The following is a 14,212-nucleotide window of genomic DNA, read 5'->3' on the forward strand; positions in this document are numbered from 1 at the left end:
AAAGAAGTTTTGCATTTGTTGAACTCTTCCCTTCACACAGGACAGGTCCCTCTAGCTTTCAAAGAGGCCCGCCTGATTCCTTTACTAAAAAAACCTGGATCGGACACGAAGTGTTTGAAGAACTTCCGACCTATCTCCCAGCTGCCTTTTTTGGCAAAAGTGATTGAGCAGCATGTGCTGGCATTGCTCTCAGGACATCTAGAGAGCAATAACTTGCTGGAGCCTAATCAGGCGGGTTTCCGTGCCAACCATAGCACGGAATTAGTCATGCTATCAATCCTGGATGAACTGAGGAGTCGGGCTGATATAAAAACAGCGAGCGCCCTGGTACTATTGGATCTCTCCGCGGCTTTTGATACTGTGTGTCATGAACAACTACTGTCGCGGTTGAGGTCCTTTGGTATCAGGGGTACAGCACATGCATGGCTTACATCATTCCTGCAGGGCAGGACACAAAGAGTACAGTTGAGGGATCTTCTTTCTACCTCTGCCCCCATCACTTGTGGGGTTCCACAGGGTTCGGCCCTGTCACCCCTACTCTTTAATATCTACTTGCAGCCTTTGATTGCACTCCTGAATAAGATGGACTGCCTAGTATATAACTACGCCGATGACACCCAGATAATCATCCGGCTGGATGATGGCCCAGGAGCGTCTACCAGGCTGCAGGACATACTTAAAGCCACGGTCAATTGGATGTCCGAGAATTCTTTAAAAATCAACCCGGACAAGACGGAAGTGTTGCCTATTTCCATCACGGGCAACCCCTGGAGCGAGAAATTCTGGCCTGCGGAACTGGGTGTGCCGCCGGAACCGGCGTCTGCAGTCAAAAGTTTGGGCCTGTACGTGGATGACAAGCTTTCCATGAAAAAGCAAGTCACCACGGTAGTGGGTACCTGTATAGGCCTGATGCGACAATTGAGGAAGATCTCTGCATTACTTTCATTTTCCACCTTGAGACACGTGGTCTCAGCCACAATCCTGGCTAGGCTGGACTATGGAAATTCCCTGTATATTGGTCTACCCCAGCGGTTGCTGGATATGCTACAGGGGGTTATGAATGATGCAGCCCGGCTGATTTATAAGAAACCTAGGACTGCCCACTCTTCCCCTCTGATGCAGGAGCTACATTGGCTCCCGATTCGGCAGAGGGTTGTATTCAAAGGTCTGTGTATCGTACATAAGGCGCTGTACGGTAAGGCACCAAGATATTTGAAATCTCGTCTGTCCCCATATACACCGAGCAGGACTTTGCGCTCGTCGGACGCTACCCTCTTGTCCCAATCCCGTTTTAAACTGGCCACGGTGGGTGGACGCGCTTTCTCCAATACACTCCCTGCTTTGTGGAACAAACTGGCCCCAGAGCTAAGGAAGGAAAGCAATCTGTTATCCTTCAGAAAAAAGTTAAAAACTGCACTGTTCAAGCAAGCATGGAGCAGCCTCTAGAGGTGGTGTCAAGATCAAGTAAATACTGAACCCCACTACGGAATCTGGACAAACAGCGCTTAGAGACCCCGGTGGTTATAACGCGCTATATAAATTAAATAAATAAAATAAAATAAATAAATCACTGATGATATCATTCATGTGATAATACAATGCATCTCCTCACATTTTAATATAACCTTTGTTACACCCAGTGTTAAATACAGAGTATAATTTTGGAAACCATTCACACACCAATACTAGTTACTACATACGCACTCACTGATTCCTACATCTACACACACATTCACTTATTCACCCATACAATCATTCATACATACAATCACTCATCTTTACAACACTATCATATGCACTCATACACCTATACAGATACTCACACTCTGCCACTCATCCATGGAGTTACTCACACACCTAGTCAGTCCTGTAAAGAATCAATCACACTTCCATTTTCTAATCTATACAGTTAAACATAGAGCACCTTACATTTTCAAACATATACTAACACATACTTACTCTCTTATACAATCATTGATACAAGTACACATTGATCTACACAGAGTCACACACCTCCCAGCCAGCCACACACACACTCAGTCTCCCATACAAATACTTGAGCAATCAATCAATAACCCATATAGTTACTCATATAGCTACTGATCAACACATGCAGCAGTTTACAGAACAACAGACATAATGATGCACAAATTAAGACAGTTTAGTCACTAACCCATGCACTCAGTGAGACACATTTAATCACTCACTCATACAGTCAGTCACGCACCTACTAAATCCTTCATCCAGACACTTCTACATCTACTCATTCTTCAATATGTAAAACATATTTAAACTTTACAGAAACACACAGTCACTGGATGATGTCATCAGTGATGTCATTTGAGATGTCATCAGTGATGTCATCAGTGATGTCACTGACCATGTCATGAATGATGTAATATGTGACATCATCAGCAGTGGATTGCGGGTGCGCGATATATAGTTAGTGCAACTAACTATATATGGAATTTCAATGGTTTTGTGCGAGTAAAATAAGGTTTTTTAAATGCTAATTCCTAACTATATATGGTCTATAACCTATGGTTTTTTCAGTGAATATATATATATATATATATATATATATATATATATATATATATATATATATATATATATATATATATATATATATATTATCGCTCGAACTCTCCTTAAGATCCTTTAGGAAAGAGGCAGCACTCGCGGACCAAGAGTAAACCAGAGTTTAATTAGAGGGAACAAAAAAGCACAGACGCGTTTCGGCGTGAGCCTTAGTCAGTGTGTCATTCATCCACATCCTACAATCCATTATATAAACAAACAATTCGTGAGCATTGTCATGGACATAGGACTATACCCCTTTAGGCCACTATGGGCGCCATCTTGGAATGGTGTTCTATCCAGATAGAGGTCTTTTATAATTTAAACATGAAGTTATCACGTTTGAAAATAAAGCTGTGGATCGGCTTGTGTCCTATGGCATTTTGTACAATGCTAACATAATCAAAACAGTGCAAAAAACATAAGAAGTAAGGAAAGTCATCAGGCACATGGGAAAAGAGGATTATGCTCCTATCCCTTGAGTGGAATTGAACCAAATTATTTCATCATAATTTATCATAATTACTAAACATAGCTATTTACGGGATATGTAGCATAAAGATACTCTATTGGTTCAAGGAACTTGCAAAGAAAAGGTATATTTACAATATTTACAAAAGTCAAGTTAGACTAAACCACGGTCTGGTGTGTTTTGAGATAAATAATGAAGCTAGGTTGTCAAGACGGATATTCTCAGGACACACATTTTTTGTAAATATCTAGGGTTCAAATATCCATATCAAGATACTAATTCTCCTGTAATACCCTATCATCCTTGATGATAACGACAAAGCCTATGTTCAAAATTATAAACTCTTGATATTAATCACAGCATCCCTCACGTGCTCAGTAATGTTGCGTGCTGGCAATATCTATACATACATATGCAAGGTAAGTTGCATGCCTGTCATAACCAATGCATATATATGCAAGCTAGATTATACATAAATTTACATATTTACACACCTATGGTAGTCTATCCTCAACTGCAACGGGGGACAAAAAATATATCACAGTTTGCATTTTTGTCGTAATTGAGGTTCAACATTAGGATACAGAAATTCATAAATCAAGATCATGGGTATCAAAATCAAAGACATACCAAAAGAACATGTTTGGAAGAGTATATCTGATCTTATGGTATTCACGTTATTTTGATCCTCAAGGAGCATACACATTCTAGTTGGATTTTCATTTTAGTGTACCAAGCCTCCTATCGGAAAGGGAAGTTTGCTCCTCCTATGGTATTACTTCCCCAAGTGATATGCTAGTTCCTCCCCGCTGTTGAGCCCACCAGGTTGTTTTGTAGAAAGATCTACGATGTATCTGGACTCTAGTCTGCGGAGTCTCCTCAACCTATCACCTCCTCTTGCATTCGGTGGAACAATGTCCAATCCGAAAAATCGGAGTTGCTTGCGATCTTTACTATGCTCCTCTGCAAAGTGCCGGGCGACCGGATATGAGGTGTCTACTTTCTCGATCGCCCGTTGGTGCTCCAGGATCCTCAGCTTGAGCTCCTTGATCGTGCTGCCTATGTAGCGTAAGCCACACGGACAGACCAAACAATAAACCACAAACTGGGAGCTGCATGTAATGAAGTGTTTGATCTGCACTTTCTTCCCGGTATCAGGTATGTCAAATGATAGCACCCGTTTGCTACCACTGCAAGCCTTGCAGTGGCCGCAAGGAAAGAAGCCTGCCATCCTGCCATATATATTCACTGAAAAAACTATAGGTTTGACACCAGTTATAGTTAGCTGGAAATTTTACTCGCATAAAACCAATGAAATTCCCACGTTATAGTTAGTTAGACTCACTATAACTTGCACGTGCAATGCACTGCTGATGACGTCACATATTACATCACTCATGACATGGTCAGTGACATCCCTCATGACATCACTTATGACACCATCCAGTGAATGTGTGTATTTTTAGTGAATACATATATTAGTGAGTAATGTTTAAATATTTAAATATATGTATTAGTGTTTCACTTTGTGTGTAAGTGGCTGCATGTGTTGGTGAGTAGCTACATGTGTATGTATATGGGTTATTAGATGCTTTTCTTAGTATCAGTATGAGTGTTTGTATGGTTTTGTGGGGGTATTACTTAGCACATAGATGCATGAGTGACTGACTCTCTGTTTGCATGTGTTTTGAAGACAGCATATGTGCAGGACTGTATGGGAGGATGAGTGTGTATATGTGTGTGTTAGTGACTGAATGACTGTCTCACTAGTGTCGTTATCAGTAACTATATATGTTTTAATCTAATATATGTGAATATTGATGTATATAAGTGAGTATATGTGAGAGTAAGAGATTGTAAGAGTTCCTGTTTAAATAAGTATGTGTTTCTATAAGTGATTGTTTAAGAGAGTAAGTATGTGTAAGTTTCCTTAAAAGTAAGGTGGTTGTGTGTGTATAGCTGTGTATGCAAATAAATGGATGTTCAATACTTTATTTGCATGTGTGAGTATGTGTGAGAGTATCTTTTGGATGACTGACGGTGACTGTCGGTGTGGACACTTTGACCTCCTGAGGCGGAAGCCGGGAGAGTCGCATCGCTGCTTTTAAAATTGTGATTGTATTTTGTGATTTTAAAACAAAACCTACCTCACTCTCCCTTGGGCACTACCGCGCAGCGGTTTAGAACGCTGCCGCGGGATTCTTGATCGTGTTGCCGCCATCCCCCGGGACACACAAGCCACGCCCACTACCATCTGGCCACGCCCCCCGCTATATGGGTATTTAAAGCACGCTGATTTGCTAGCGCGACACAGAACACTTTGACCTCCTGCGGCGGAAGCCGGGAGAGTCGCATCGCTGCTTTTAAAAATTTTGATTGTATTTTGTGATTTTAAAACAAAACCTACCTCACTCTCCCTTGGGCACTACCGCGCAGCGGTTTAGAACGCTGCCGCGGGATTCTTGATCGTGTTGCCGCCATCCCCCGGGACACACAGGCCACGCCCACTACCATCTGGCCACGCCCCCGCTATCTGGGTATTTAAAGCGCGCTGATTTGCTAGCGCGACACAGAACACTTTGACCTCCTGAGGCGGAAGCCAGGAGAGTCGCATCGCTGCTTTTAAAAATTTTGATTGTATTTTGTGATTTTAAAACAAAACCTACCTCACTCTCCCTTGGGCACTACCGCGCAGCGGTTTAGAACGCTGCCGCGGGATTCTTGATCGTGTTGCCGCCATCCCCCGGGACACACAGGCCACGCCCACTACCATCTGGCCACGCCCCCGCTATCTGGGTATTTAAAGCGCGCTGATTTGCTAGCGCGACACAGAACACTTTGACCTCCTGAGGCGGAAGCCGGGAGAGTCGCATCGCTGCTTTTAAAAAATGTGATTGTATTTTGTGATTTTAAAACAAAACCTACCTCACTCTCCCTTGGGCACTACCGCGCAGCGGTTTAGAACGCTGCCGCGGGATTCTTGACCGTGTTGCCGCCATCCCCCGGGACACACAGGCCACGCCCACTACCATCTGGCCACACCCCCATCATACTCACTTCCTATTTAATATGTGCATCTTCCGGACGCGCAGCGGGCGAGCGCAGCCCGTCTGCGCCCGTCCGCGACCAGACCGCGGCCGGGGCCAGGCATGCTGTCGGTGAAGATGCATATAAGGGAAGAATTGTGCGGTCACGGGAAAATCTGTGGTCTCTTAATAACAGGGCGGATGCCTGCACACACAGGATCATCCTTGGTAACACCACCCTCCCTCAGAACTGTGGGGAATGCGGGATACTACTAAGAGCATTGGACGGCATGAGATTGGGGGGGCCTACTAACCCCAAGCCACCAATTAGCAGGGATTTTAGAGCGGGCCTGCTAAATTGTAGATCTCTTGCAAAAGATGCAGGCGACATTTGGCTGCTACTGGAAGAGCATCAATGGGATAAGCTGTTTCTAACAGAAACTTGGCTTAACGAGGATAATATGACCTCTATCGCGCTGGCAGTACCCTCTGGGTATAAAATATGCTTTGCCAACTGGATAGGCGAAAAAAGGGGGGGGTGTGGCTGTCATATTCAAAGAGCAGCTCACACTAAGCTCCTCCGCCCCTATTCCTATTTAGGGATTTGAGGGACTTCACTTCTGTTTTCAGGTGGGATATCAGCTATCCCTAGCGGGACTAGTCATATACCGCCCTCTGGGTGGGGAAGATCCCAACCTGACTACTTTGATGGATACTATCATCCAGAGTTCCCTCCTCCATCCTCAATTTCTTGTCGTTGGAGACTTTAATATACATATGGACAGGGAGGATTGTGTCCCTGCAGATATACTGAGGTCAACACTAAATACAGCCAATTTGAGGCTTATAAACGTGGGCCCCACGCACAGAGCAGGCCACACGCTTGACCTAATATTCTCCAATATTAACAATGCGGTGGCAGATCCACCGTTACCGCTGTTATGGTCAGACTACTCTCTGATTCCATTTCAACTAAAGCTAGCGGCTGATAGACCTGGGACAAGTAAATGCTCTTTTATGAAGAGACAATGGAAGAACCTAACCCCTGCTACTATGGGACCAGTTTTGGCCCAGAATACTCCTACCCTTACCTTTAATGCCGACACTGATGCACGGCTACTTAATGATTGGGTTGGGAATATGGTGTCTTCTATTGCACCGGCAATACATGCAATATCTAAACGAGATTCCCCCTCCGCTCCCTGGTTCTCTCAGGACCTTAGAATACAGAAATCCAACTGTAAAAGGTTGGAGAGGGTTTGGAGGTTAAACTACGGACCCCTAGAAAAAGCCAGATACAAGGAAGCTTCCAAAAAACTGCATAAAGCTATTAGAAAGGCAAAAAAACTGTTGTATGCTGACTCCATACTGCAAGCAGAACACTCAAGCAAAGAAACCTTTAAAATAGTACAGTCCTTCTTCAAACCTCGATGTGTCGAGAGGGAGGTTCCCCCGTCAACCACGATGTGTAACAGTATTTCGGACTTCTTTGACTCAAAAATCAAACTAGTCTATGAGTCCTTTGGGCCAGAAAAGAAAACTGAAAAAACGGATCTGGCTGAAAAAATGTCGGACTGCCCGACTTTGACACAATTCCAACCGATAGCCCTGAACACGGTCATGCAAGAACTAAATCGTTGTAAATCTGGGTCACCGGACGACCCCTGCCCGCCTAAAATGTGGAACACCATAGCTGATTTTGTAGCCCCCACAATTCAGCAAATATGGAATACGTCCATCTCTTCCGGGATGTTCCCGAATATCTGAAAACATGCTACTCTCCTCCCACTAAAGAAAAAACTAAATGGGGACCCCTTTGACCTTAGTAATCTTCGTTCGATCTCTCTGTTGGCAGCGCCAGGCAAAATGCTTGAGAAAGTAATCCAGCGCCAACTGAATACATTTATTGAAGAGAATAAAATATTACATGAAACGCAATCAGGCTTTAGACCCGGCTTCAGCACGGAGACAGCACTAATCGAGGTGGCAGAGTCGGTGAGGTGGTCGATGGATTCAGGAGACTCAGCGATGCTGGTGCCCCTGGATCTGTCGGCCGCTTTTGACACGGTCGAACACGATAGATTGCTGTCACGACTGGCTGAGATAGGCATCCAGGACCAGGCATTGGGCTGGTTACAATCGTATCTGACCCAGAGAACACAGAAGGTGGCGCTGGGGACAACTTCCTCAACACCTAAGGCCCTTAGCTGCGGCGTCCCTCAGGGATCGGCTCTTAGCCCACTATTGTTTAATATTTACCTAGCTCCACTGTTTACGCTGATTGCCAATTGGGGGGGGTCAAAGCAATCTCCTACGCCGACGGCACCCAACTGGTGTTCCCGTACTCAGAGGTGTCGGAAGCGTCTTTCTTGAGCTTCAAAGGCTGTCTTCAAGATGTGGCCTGCTGGATGAACACAAATAAATTGAAACTCAACGCTAACAAGACAGAAGTGATTTTTTTTGGCAAAGGCCCCCCCCTCCTTCTGATCATTGGTGGCCGACGGAGATGGGACAAGCTCCCTCGCCCAGCCATTCGGCAAAAAATCTGGGAGTGCGGTGGGATGACAGTCTGTCCTTTGCATCACACATCCAGAAAACAGCTGTCTGCTGCCTATGTAAATTGAGGAACCTACGTAAGATTCTGAGACTCTTACCGGTAAATTGCCGAAAAACAGTAATCCATGCCACAGTAACATCAAGGCTGGATTACGCTAACGGCTTGTATCTGGGCTTACCTAAATACCTGGTACAGCGACTGCAACTGGTCCAAAATGCGGCTGCGAGACTATTAATGCGGATCCCTTTCAAGCATTCGGTCTCTACGCATCTTCTCTCACTTCACTGGCTACCGGTAGCAAGCCGAATCAAGTTTAAGGCACTTACACTGGCTTTCAGATCTCTGTATGGCACTTGCCCAAATTATCTGAAAGCCCGACTACCTAGATACACCCAAGTTCGCTCCCTCCGATCCAACAGCCATGCTCAGATTGTTGTTCCTCGAGCAAAGAGAGCTCGGCTGGGGGGACGGACTTTCTAAACCAACGTGGCAACACTTTGGAATTCCCTGCCCCCAGCTCTTCAGCAGGCCCCTTCCGAGCCTTGCTTCAAGCGCATGCTGAAAACATGGCTCTTTACCCAACCACGCTAGATGCAAATCCCTCTTAGTCCTCATGGTCAAAACGTGTTCCTGTAGCACCGGGACACCTCCTTGTTGAGGTAGCTGTTCGCGCTTTAGAAAATTCCGTATTATTATTATTATTATTATTATAGGTGTATCACTACATATGATGAGTGAGTATATGTATGAGTGACTATATAGAACTGTTGGTCAATGAGTGGATGTGTATTTAGATGGTGGAATTATTGAATTGGTTGTTGTAACTGGTATAAGTATCTCCATTTTTTTGGAAAATGTAAGTTTCTCTTTTTGAATATGTATTTCAAGGGTTACATTACAGTGAAAAGAGGTCTGTCACTCTGTCACAAGAATGGTGTCATCAGTGATGTCATGAGTGATGTCACTGACCATGTCATGAGTGATGTAATATGTGACGTCATCAGCAGTGCATTGCACGCGCAAGTTATAGTGAGTCCAACTAACTATAACGTGGGAATTTCATTGGTTTTATGCGAGTAAAATTTCCAGCTAACTATAACTGGTGTCAAACCTATGGTTTTTTCAGTGAATTTAATAGGTTTTTTAAATGCTAATTCCTAACTATAACTGCGGTGAAACCTATGGTTTTTCAGTGAATTTCATAGGTTTTTTAATAGCAAATCTCTATGGGTATGAAATGTAATATTTTTTACAATGAATTTTATATTTTATAATTATGTAATACCTTTTTTTCATGTTTATTTATTTATTTTTTGCCCCGGAGCGCTCACGGGGCGCGTACCGATGCGCTCACCGGTGAGCGCATTGTTACGGCGCGCCACCGGGGCGCGTACCGGGGAGCGTCCCGTTAGTGCTATTGCCGCGAACGAAAACAACATTGTGACGTATCGCGTAGCCGCGTGATGCGTCATATGACGCACGGCGTAAGCGCACCCGGAAGCACCCGAGCGCCTACGATCGCGCAACGTAAGCGCCGACGGGCGCGCCCCCGGGCACGCACCGGGGCGCGTAGCGTAAGCGCGTCGGGTCATGTGATCTGAAAATAACACTTTTCATTGGTTCAGATCAGTTTTGTTTTCCAAATGATGAAAGCCCCTACCTTTTTTCCTCATTCTCACTTTGTTGTTTGAGTGAGGAAGACCTGCTTTTTTCTTAGAGATATGGCTACAGTACTATCAGCAGCTGGAGCATCTGCCCCACCACCACCACCACCACAAGGACCAGCAGAAGATTACATTGGTGGTCAAGAAGAAGAGGAGGAGGAGGAAGAAGAGGAGGTGGAGACAAGGCAGTTCCTGTCTGAGGACAATCCCCCATACAAACCAAAAGAACACTTCATATGGGAGTTTTACAAAATCCCAAGGGATTTCAAAAAAGTAAACGCTCAAAAGGTGACTTGTCTCATCTGTGGTGCTGTGCTATCCAGGGGGAACCCTGCAAAAAAATATTCCTTTGGGAATCATACTATGATTCGGCACATGCAGCGTTTACACCCTAACAACTATTCTGCAGCAGAGGTGAGGGAACTCTGCAAAAACCTACCCCAATCATCATCCAGAACCTCAACAACCAAAGATCCCACTCCATCGGGTCCAGAGGCAAGTGAGGTGATTCCAAATATACAAACAAAGTTTGGGGGATACAAAATTGTTTGTATATATTGTAACAAAACAATTAGTTATGGTCAGCAAAGCTTCACACTAATCAATGTTGCTATGGATAACCACAAATGCCCGAGGAAACCATAAATTTTCCTGATTTTTTTTGTGCTTCAGTTGAGCCATTTTCAATTCCCTGTTTTCTGTTTCTCCCCATAAAAAATACCAAAAAAATATAAAACTGTTCAGAAAAGCCAAAAAAAGTAAAAAATGTTCAAAAAAACAATAAAAAAAATATAAAACAACAAAAAGAATAAAAAAACAGTTCTTTTTAGAACTACCTCTACTTTATGAAAAAAAACAAAAAATTTAAAAAAACTCTGTCATTCTTTTTTCTCAACGGTACGCGTAACGTACGCTCCCCGGTACGCGTACTGGGGCGCGCACCAAAAAAAAAGAATGAAGGAGTGAGCATGAGGGAAAGGGACAGAGAGAGTTATGTTAAGAGAAAGAGAGCTAGAGGGAGCAACACAAAGGGACTGTGTATTAGATAGTAAAACAGTGAGGGAGGATTAGAAAAGAGCAGTGACTCTAAGTAAAGGGTGGATAAAAGTGAATAAGGGTAAGACATGGGGAGTGACAGAGAAAAATGGACAGAGAGAGTAAAGGAAGGAATGACTGAAAGGGACTGAGTGAAGCAGCAAAGAAAGGTAAGTGAGGGAGTGTGGGTTAGTTGTAGGGAGTGACCATGACGAAAAGAGTATTGACAGAATGAGGGGACAGAGACAGCGACGATAAGAGAGACAGAGTGAGGGAATGGAAATGAGGAACTGTGAGAACAGACGGACTGAGAGAATGAGTGACAGGAGTGAAGTAAATGATTAAGGGAAAGGGAATGCGTGAGGGAGCAAAGGAAGGGAACAGAGGGTAAGGGAAGTAAAGCAGGGGGACTGAAAGAAGTTGAATGTGGGAGGGGAGTTAGGGAAAGGGGAGTAAACATGGAGGATAAGAATAAGTGAGGGAAGCAGAGTAAGGAAACAGGAGTGAGGTAGGGTGGGAGAATAATAGTGATGTTAAAGCAAAGGGTGATGACAAACTAAATTTTTTTGTCACACTTACCATATAATTAATGTAACTTTGTATCTGTGAAACAGAGAAGAAAGAATAAGTTATAATTAGTAAAATATATATTTTAAATTAAAAGATACAAATGAAGAGGTTAAAAATCATAACAGTGTATTAAGAAATAAAGTACAAGTGAACGACACAGAAAGGGAAATAAAGTAATGTAGAAGGACAAAAAGAGGGTTAAAGAAATAGAAGGAGAGCAAATTACTAAGAGTAAGGCATATAGATTCACTGACAGAGAGGAAGAGAAGAAGAGAGAAATGAACTGAACGTAAGAAAGATACTAAAAGTATGTGAGTTAGCAAAACTAAATCAGGAAACAGGAGTAAGTAAAAAGACAATGACTGAGAGGGAAAGGAGTCTAATTAAGGATGCATTTAGAAGAATGAGGAATGGAAGATAACTGAGAGTAAGTGAAGGAGAGTCTTAGAGTGAAGGGATGAAGGGGGAGAGGATAATTTAGAAGGATTGATAGAAAAGGAGTGAGGAAGTCAGTAGACAAAGAAACTAAGGCAAGGACTTAGTGAAGTGGAGTACAATGAGAGAGGAAAGGAAAATGAGTAAGGGAGCAAAAGAAGGAAAGAGAGGAGAAGAGGACTAAAACAGTGGTACTGAGAGAAAGTGATTCGGTGATGAAAGTAAAGAGAAGAACATTGAAAGATAGGAAATGAGGGGTAGTAATAGAACCGGACTAAAAGAAATAGGGTGAAGAACGATGAGAGAGGAGCAGTGAAGTTGTTGTAAGAGAAATGATAGAAGGTAGATAAACACAAGTGAACATGACACAAGGAGAGTGAGGGACTGAGGACATAGAGGTAGTGAACGGAAAATAGAGAGAAGAGGTAAAAAAAGGAGCAAACAAAGATAAGCGAGGGAGAGTGGGTGAGTTATAGTGATAAACTGCAACAATACTGGTGAGTGAGTAAAGAGAAATTACTAAAAGAGCAAAGGAGGAAAAGACGGAAAAGGGAAGTAAAACAGAGAGACTGAAAGCTGAAAAGTGGTGCAAGGGAGAGAGGGGATGCAGACAGTTGGAATGGAAATGAGGGGTTGTGAAAGAAGTGCAGTAAACGAATGGGTGTGAAATAAAGTGAGAGAAAGGCAGTGTGAGTGAGTAAAGAGAGCTGAAACAGAGAGGATAAAGGAAAGTGAGTGTGAGACAATGGGAATACAATATAAATTACACAATACAAACTATAGAATAATTTATACAACACGTTAGATAGTTTATTTTTGCTGTTCTCGTAACATATTGAATTTCACTAAAAACAGTGAGTTCAAACTATTAATCATATTACAGCGGGGAAAAAAAAGACAATCAAAAAGATTGTGTTTTAAAAAAAACATATAAACGTACAAATCACATATGTACACTAATCTTTGATTCGCTTACTTTTCCTTTAGGCCAAATAGTACATCATGAAGGTCCTTTTCGTTGAAAGGTACTCTGCTGTTCTCTAAAAAAAACATTTCATCGACTCTAGAAAAAAAGCTCCAAGAACATCTGAAATATGTTTCAATGTTTTCATATACTCCTTCTGTTCAGTCATAACTCTTTGCTCATTCCTTCACCTTTCCTTAAGGCCAAATAGTGTCAGATATATCAGTATATTTTCAAATTAATTAAAACAAACTCTAAAATTACAGTTTTCCAGACGTTCTGAAAGAAAGGCTCAAACAACATTTTCACAATATTTAAATATTCATAATTCCATCTCTGGCTCTCTCATGTTGAACATTTCCTATAATACTGATATCACTTACTATGCGATCCACTTACCGTACCTTTATGAGAACTATAATTTTTATATAATCTTCATCACTTTTACTCACAATATAATTTTAAACAGCAAACTAACTTTTATTAACTGCTCCCGTCTTCATAGGGCAATTACCTTTACTTAAATTTTGGTTCTAAAAACACTAGGTATGAAGTTTTTTAAGTCAAAAGGCAAACATTGTTTGAAAGTCAAATGAGTGTCATTACAGTTAGTCCAACCTTTACGACATTTTAAATAGCATGTGTAATGCCCTGATGTTGTTGAAGGACCGTCATGATAAATAATAGCTACAGTTGCAAAAGTTCTTCCTGAAATTGATAACTGAGAAGCCACAAAATTTTTAATAGAAGTTGACAATTTACTTTCATCAGGTCTACATCGTTGGAACATTAAAATGACATATTTCCCATAAGTTTGTAAAAATAATGTGGACAGCATTGCAGACTTACATTGGGTACACACCATATTGTGATCAGCTGCTTTAACTAGATTATTAAAAGACACTGATT

This window comes from Lissotriton helveticus, chromosome 5_1 (genome assembly GCF_964261635.1).
Source record: "Lissotriton helveticus chromosome 5_1, aLisHel1.1, whole genome shotgun sequence".
In the NCBI taxonomy this organism is placed as follows: Eukaryota; Metazoa; Chordata; class Amphibia; order Caudata; family Salamandridae; genus Lissotriton; species Lissotriton helveticus.